The sequence below is a fragment of the Rhinopithecus bieti genome, unplaced genomic scaffold, assembly GCF_001698545.2.
Source record: "Rhinopithecus bieti isolate Rb0 unplaced genomic scaffold, ASM169854v2 scaffold_66246, whole genome shotgun sequence".
Taxonomy (NCBI): Eukaryota; Metazoa; Chordata; class Mammalia; order Primates; family Cercopithecidae; genus Rhinopithecus; species Rhinopithecus bieti.
The window spans coordinates 1,270,880-1,279,000 of record NW_016826110.1 but is presented as its reverse complement, the minus strand read 5'-3'; the positions used below and the strand labels follow the sequence as shown (position 1 = coordinate 1,279,000).

The 8,121-nt window shown below is 36.5% G+C and overlaps 1 protein-coding gene across 1 annotated transcript in view; it reads right to left on the bottom strand.

Moving 5' to 3' along the window:
* The window catches only part of SH3RF1 (SH3 domain containing ring finger 1), a 191,813-nt gene that overhangs the window by 105,017 nt on the left and 78,675 nt on the right, over positions 1 to 8,121 (bottom strand). The window lies entirely within an intron of this gene.

Genomic DNA, 8,121 nt, shown 5'->3' with positions numbered 1-8,121 from the left:
TCCTTTGTAGGGACATGGATGCAGCTGGAAACCATCATTCTTAGCAAACTATCACAAGAACAGAAAACCAAACACCGCATGTTCTCACTCATAGGTGGGAACTGAACAATGACATCACTTGGACTTGGGAAGGGGAACATCACACATCGGGGCCTATCATGGGGAGGGGGGAAGGGGAAGGGATTACATTGGGAGTTATACCTGATATAAATGACGAATTGATGGGTGCTGACAAGTTGATGGGTGCAGCACACCAACATGGCACAAGTATACATATGTAACAAACCTGCACGTTATGCACATGTACCCTAGAACTTAAAGTGTAATAAAAAAAATAAAAAAAAAAAAAAACAACGTCATGCTGGATTTGCATGGACCCAAAATCCAATGCTTGATGAAAGCCATGTGAAAACACAGAGACATCAGAGAGAAGAAGGCTGGGTGGTGAGAGGCAGATGAAATGATGCAGGCACAAGCCTAGGAATGCCAAGGATTGCTGGCAACCACCGGAAACTAGGAAGAAAGAAGAAGGGATTCTTCCTAGAGCCTTCAGAGAGAGCATGGCCCTGCCAACACCTTGATTTCAGACGTCTAGCCTCCAGAACTGAGAGAGAATAAATTTCTGTTGTTTTAATCTACAAAGTTTTTGGTAATTTGTTACAGCACCCCTAGGAAACTAATACAGAATCTTTGACCAAAAGGCATGACTGGTGAAAAACAACTTTCCCATGGCCCATTCATTCTTAAAGTGAAATACTAATGCAGCAGAGAGACATAGTACTAGTACAAATTCCTGCTTCATATTAACAACCACATAATCTTTACATTTCCTTCATCACTCGCATTGTAAACAATAGTGTCCACAAATCCAGGCAGCTCTGTGCACCCCAGACTACTGGAAGGTTGGAGCAAAATCTAACTGCAAAACTGAAAGGCCCTGTATACAGCTTGCTACTCTAATGGTATAACCATTAAGAAATGATACACTGCTTTTCTCTAATTATTTCTGAAAACCCTCCCCTTATTTACAGTATAAAAACTAATGAAAATGTACTTATAATCATTGTAATTCACTGAAAATCTGACAGGAAAAAAGCCCACATGTAAAAACATCAACACACTCAAAATCTTTAAAGCTTTCTGGCTTATTTAACAATTTCAACCTGTATACAGCAGTTCAATAAATTCTAAATGAAAAGCCTTATGCAGAAGTGGCCAAAATTGGCAAAATAATTTCTTCCATACTCCCTCTATCAATTTTGTGCATATGCTTCAAGCTTTCAGCAAGGAGTGTTAAACACATGCTCTTTTCTTCGGTAATATTTTGGTGGTTGCGTCACTAAGAAAATAGTTTGTCAATGTACCACTTGTAACTGACTTTTTCAATGGAATTATGTAGTTACCGCAACCTCTTCAAAAAGATAAATATAGTGCAAAAGCAAAAAACAACAAGAAGAAAAAAAGAAAATGAAAACTTCCAGGGATACAATTTAACTGTCTCATTCTAGTAGAAAAAAGATAGCTTGGGCTTAAATAGTTATTCTGAAGAGATTCTTGACAGTTCAGGTAGAAGCTTTTCTAAATGTCTAAGATGAAGCACATTGTGGTTCTCAGAATTCTATTTCCGTTGATGCAAAAGTGAGTATTTACCACAATAAGCAAACACAATACCATTCCCCAAAACACTTAAATTCAGAAATAACTATCTGCAACTAGTCAACTATGTCATAAAGCAGGCAGCAACTCGTGCTGACATTTTGCTGTCATTTTAGTCTCATTAAAACATTTTAAAAAAAATATCTGATATTCTATTTTGACCAGTCCCACATGGGGCCAAGACTGGCAGAAGTCATGGTAAGTTAGTATGAGTTTTCTTACTCATCACAGCTCTGGAGGTGAAAAGCCAGAACAAGATCCATGTCAGGGCAGGAAAGAACTACATGTGAAAAGAAAGCAAGTACACTGTTGCTTTCCTCTCCTCAGGACTCTCTACAGATCTTTCAAGTCATAAAGTTTCTGTTGCCAGGGCTATCAGTGCAATACCACAGGTTAAAAATAAAACCAGTGGTGGCCTATGCTATTAGAGAAAGTTGGGTGTACAGGAAAAGACAAGCTTTGGGATCAGGCAGGCGTGGGCTCCTATTTCTGACCCACAGCTGGTTAGCTGTGTGCTCTTGGGCAAGTTGCTCGAATCCCTGAAGTTTAATTTCTTCATTCAAGTGTTGTGAGGCTGAAGGGAGATCAAGTATGTAAAGCACCTAATGCAACTCAAGTCTACTACACTCAATACATGTTAGCTCCTTTTCAATTGAAATTATATCAAGCACTCTCTCAGACCACAGTGGTATAAAACTGGAAATCAACTCCAAAAGGAAACTTCAAAACCATGCAAATACATGGAAATTAAATAACCTGCTCCTGAATCATTGGGTCAAAAATGAAATCAAGATGAAAATGTAAAAATTCTTCTGAGTGACAATAGTGACACACCTATCAAAACCTCTGGGACCCAGCAAAAGGCAGTGCTAAGAGGAAAGTTCATAGCCCTAAACGCCTACATCAAAAAGTCTGAAACAGCACAGACATTCTAAGGTCACACCTCAAGGAACTAGAGAAACAAGAACACACCAAACCTGAACCCAGCAGATGAAAGGAAAGAACCAAGTTCAGAGCAGAATCAAATGACATTGAAATAAACAAAAAATACAAAAGATAAATGAAACAAAAAGCTGGTTCTTTGAAAAGATAAATTGATAGATCATTAGCAAGATTAACAAAGAAAGGAAGAGAGAAAATCCAAATAAGCTCAATAAGAAACCAAATGAGAGACATTACAACTGACAATACAGAAATACAAAAGACTATTCAAGGCTACCATAAACACCTTTACTTGCATAAACTAGAAAACCTAGAAGAGATGGATAAATTCCTAGAGAGATACACCCCTCCTAGCTTAATCAGGAAGAATTAGATACCCTGAACAGACAAATAACAAGCAGAGAGACTGAAATGGTCATTNCAGAAGAGAATATAACCAAAAAAGAAAACTACAGACCGATACCCCTGATGAAATCTCGTACCATATCCTTTAGGTCTCTTAACCTTTCTTCTATATTTTCCAGTCCTTTTCTTCTCCACATTTTCTTTTACATATTTTCTTTCAGCTCTTTTTCAGTGTGTCAATCTTTTCTTTGGTTATATCTAATTTGTTATAAACCTATGCAGTGAGTTGTTTATTTTGGTTATAATAATGTGCAGTTGTAGAATTTGCACTCAGTTGTCTTTTATACTCACAAGTTCTCTTGAATTTTTATCTCTGCTTGAAAATAGGCACAATTATTTTATTTTTTATTTAAAAAAATTTTTTTAGACAGAGTCTCACTTTGTCGCCCAGGCTGGAGTGCAGTGGTGCAATCTCAGATCACTGCAACCTCCACATCCCCAGTTCAGTTTACAGGTGTGCACCACTATGACCAGGTAATTTTTATATTTTTAGTAGAGACAGGTTTTTGCCATGTTGGCCAGGCTGGTCTAGAACGCCTGACCTCAGGTGACCCACTCACCTTAGCCTCCCAAAGTGTTGAGATTACAGGCGTGAGCCACCATGACCAGCCAACACAATAATTATAAAGTCTGTTTCTATAATGCCAATCTATGAAGCTTTAATCTATTTTTTTCTATTGCTATTGTTTCCCTAGTTTTTGCTGATATTTTCTTCCTACTTGAAGTGTGTGTTTACAGTAAGTCCTCACTTAACATCATCAATAAGTTCTCGGATACTGTGGCTTTAAGTAAAATGCCATAAAATTAAGCCAATTTTTTCTTATCAACAACATTACAACGAAACAACATTGAACAAAACAATGTTATTCAAGGACCTGCTATATGTGTCATTTCACTTAAAATCACAGTTTCTGAGAACCTTTAGACAATGTTAAGTGAAGATGTACTATATTTTTTATGGTGTGATACTGCTTTTGCAAAACTGTTAGTAGAAGTAATTTGAGAACTAGGATATTATTAATATATTCTTCCAGGGAAGTTAAACTTGTTCCCGCCAGATCTTGTGGGACTAGTACTCTGGAATCACCTTAATCTAATTTCAGGGCCTGAGAAGATTAGAAGCTGGACTTCCTTTCTTTCTGATTTTGGACCCCTAATTCTTTACTATGTTATAACCTCTCCAATGCCTCCAAGCATACTTTTTTATACTTTATCTTGCTTTTCTAGTCTCCTTCATCAGGAATGTTGATCCAAATTACTTGCTCTACCATCACAGAAAGCTCCTGGCCCTATGTTTCAATTTAATAGACTGTTCCTTTACTATATCACCTTAAACCCTATAACTTAATCTATGAAGTAGGTCTATAATTGCTTTAGTTTCATCCAGTAAGACATGTTACTTCTCTTTTTAAGTCTGTTAATTAGTTTTGGCTATTTAAAAAATAATGAATAAAAAAGCACTCAAAAAAGTAAAAGAAAAGATCATCCTTAATTCTATTACTTTTATTTATTATTACTATTTTTTGAGACATTGTCTCACTCTGTCATCCAGGATGGAGTGCAGTGGCACTATCTCAGCTCACAACTTCCAATACCAGGGTTCAAGCAATTCTCCTGCCTCAGCCTCCCGAGTAACAGGGATTGTAGGTGCCTGCCACCATGCCTAATTTTTGTATTTTTAGTAGAGATGGGATTTCACCATATTGGCTAGTCTGGTCTTGAGCACCTGCCTCAGCCCCACAAAGTGCTAGGATTATAGACGTGAGGCACCACGCCCGGCCAATTCTATTACTTTTATTTTTACTTATAAAAAAGCCCACCCAGCTGGGCACAGAGGCTCACGATTGTAATCCCAGTACTTTGGTAGGCCAGGGAGGGTGGACCACCTGAGGTCAGGAGTTCAAAAACCAGCCTGGCCAACATTGTGAAACCCTGTCTCTACTAAAAACACAAAAATTAGCCGGTCATGGTGGTGCCCCTGTAATCCCAGCTACTCGGGAGGCTGAGGCAGGAGAATCGCTTGAACCCAGGAGGCAGAGGTTACAGTGAGCCAAGATCGCGCCACCGTACTCCAGCCTGGGCGACAAAAGCAAGACTCTGTCTCAAAAAAAAAAAAACAAAAAAAAAACCAAAAAAAAACAAAAAAGTCCACCTTAGAATAATTGTTTGTTGTATCATGTCTTATAAAACAAATTGTGTCCAGAATGATGTAATAACCCTTTTGTAAGTATAAACTTACTGACACTATTTTTATAAAATCACAAATTCACAGACCTGATACTCCTACAACTAATTAATGATGAAATTTCCTTAGCACTTTTAGGTTAGAATAATATTATATTACTAAAAGTAGACTCCAGATTATAATAAGACTCTGATCAAGATAAAATACACAAAGTTTCAACTGTTTTCTTTGCTGTATAAGAAAACTATGGTTCATACACTTGCTCAGACTGCCAAATACAAAGTGACCCCTCAAAATCAGAATGTTCTCCTTTAAATGTAGAAATGTAAAGGCTTAATAATACTATTGTGCTTTAAGAAAAATCAATTGGTTCAAATTATTGCATCTAATAAGATCTTCCAGGCTTCCTGGCAATATTTGTGAATTGGAGAAAAAGGCAAATTACCTTATGGAAACATCTGAAACAAGGTCCTCTGTCTCCATTTTCATTTGCTTTCCATAATCACAAATTGGTTTTCAGGTTACTGTGGCTTTCAACACTTTAAACCACAAATGAAGGCCTAATTCTTAGGATACTGGCAGAATGAATACTTTTTTTTTTTTTTTTGAAGAGCAGCCAGTCTCCGACTCTGTCGCCAGGCTGGAGTGCAGTGGCGAGATCATCAGCTCAATGCAAGCTCAGCCTCCGGGTTTACGCCATTCTCCTGCCATCAGGCCTCCCGAGTAGGCTGGGGACTACAGGCCGCCACTCCCCGTAGTTTTTCTTTTTTTTTTTTTGTATATTTAGTAGAGACGGGGTTCACCGTGTTAGCAGGAATGAGTCTCGATCTCGCTAACTCATGATCCGCCCGTCTCGGCCTCCCAAAGTGCTGGGATTACAGGCTTGAGCCACCGCGCCCGGCCCAGAATGAATACTTTTAACATCCCCAGTTATATTAATATTAGTGTTCTCCTTCTGTACTGCAGTCTACAAATAGTAGCGTGAGTGTTAAATCAGCAGATTCTTCACGCTTAATATGCTGTAATTTTCCAAAGGACTAGTAAATATAAATGTATACTTTAAAATATACACATTTGTGAATGTCCACAAAATACATGTACTTGTTTTTGCTTTTTATATTATGCTAAATATAGTATGTATGTATTAATACATGCATCCTGATTTGTATATTTTGAAACATATTTACATTATTAGAAATAATACATTCTCTATGGAAATAAATCAAATGATCTTTTTTGGAGCATCTAATTTGTATAAATCTTTACACATGTATACATAAGTATATTAAGCAAAATGATTACTAAAGAGAATAAATAAAAAGAAATTACAATTACACCTAGACACATTATCATAAAATTGCAGAACATCAAAGACACAGAGAAGACTTTACAAGAGAAAAAAGATCATCTAACAAAGAAATGGCAATTAGGCTGAAAACAGACTTCAACAGAAACAATAGAGGTCAAGAGTTTGTGGAAATATCTTTAAAGTGCTGAGAGAAAATACATCACTTTAGACTTAAAACAAGAACAAGAGAAAAATAATGACCTGTGTAGACAGATAAAAACTGAGAGGACTTATTACCAGCAGGATTTTGCCCACTGGAGATTCTAAAGGAATACTTTAAGAAGGACAATACTTCTAGAAAGCAGGTCTGAGCTGTAAGAAGGAAAAGGAAGCAAATAAATTGGTAAAATAGTGGCAAACCTAAACAATCAATAATACAGTAATAAAATCTAGGGTTTTAAAAGGGCAGCATGTAAAGTAGGAGAGAAGCAACTGGAGTTGTATTTGAAGATCTTCATGGTATTCGGGAGGCATTTAATACTAGGTTTAGACTGCTAGGTATGCACGGTCAATTTCAAGGGTACCCATAAAATAATAAAAACTGTGTACAATTTCTACATTTAGAAAAACATTAGCTGCTGTTACAAACTCCCAGATTTCAGTGGCTTAACACGTCATTCTCATAACAGTCTAATGTTTGGTTGGCAGGTGGTTTTTCTCTACACAGAGGTTCAAAGACTCAGGTTCTTACCATCTTGAGGCTTCACCAACCATTAAGGTCTTATCATCTTGTGCATCTAGAGAGCAGAAAGTGAAAAGGGGCATGGATGAGGTTCAAGCACTCCCTAAAAGCCTTGGCCCCAAAATGGTGAAAGTCACTTCTGTTCACATGCCACTGGTTAGATCTCAGTCACAAAGTAATGTATAACAGCAAATGGTCCTGGAAAACGTGGCTTAGTGTACACGCAAAAAAAAAAAAAAAAAAAAAAAAAAAAAAAAACAGAGGAGACTAATACGTTTTTGAGAGCAGCTAGGAGGTTCTGTCACAGCTTCCAACCCACTGGGAATAAGAAAACAAACAAAATTCAAACAATTTAAAAAGAAAGACAATAAAAGAGAAAGGGAAATAGATAAAAAGGTATGACAAATATAAATAAAGTATTAAGGTAAGGAGACAGTAACAACATCAAACATTGAGCAAGCACAATACATGTAAATTAATCTACCATTTAAAAATTAGATATTATATTTTAAAATAATAAAATGAAGCAGTATGTTCTTTATAAGAGACAAACCTAAAACATAAAGACATAAAAGATAGAAAACATGAGAAAATATTCCAGGCAAATATGAACCTAAATAAAGGTATGTACTGTATCATTATCATTTTAAAATGGACTCCATCCAAAAACAGGAATAAAGAGAGTACCTACATAATGGTAAATTTAACAGGAAAGTACACTAATTCCATGTATTTAAACATCTGTTAAAATAGCCTCAAATATGTATGGAGTAAAATTTAATAAAAACAGTAGAAATTAATGACCCAACATATAGTCAGAGATTCTAAAATATGTTTGATGCAGAGGACATGGGTAATATGCCAAAATAAGAGTACACACTGTTTTCACATACATATTTCCAA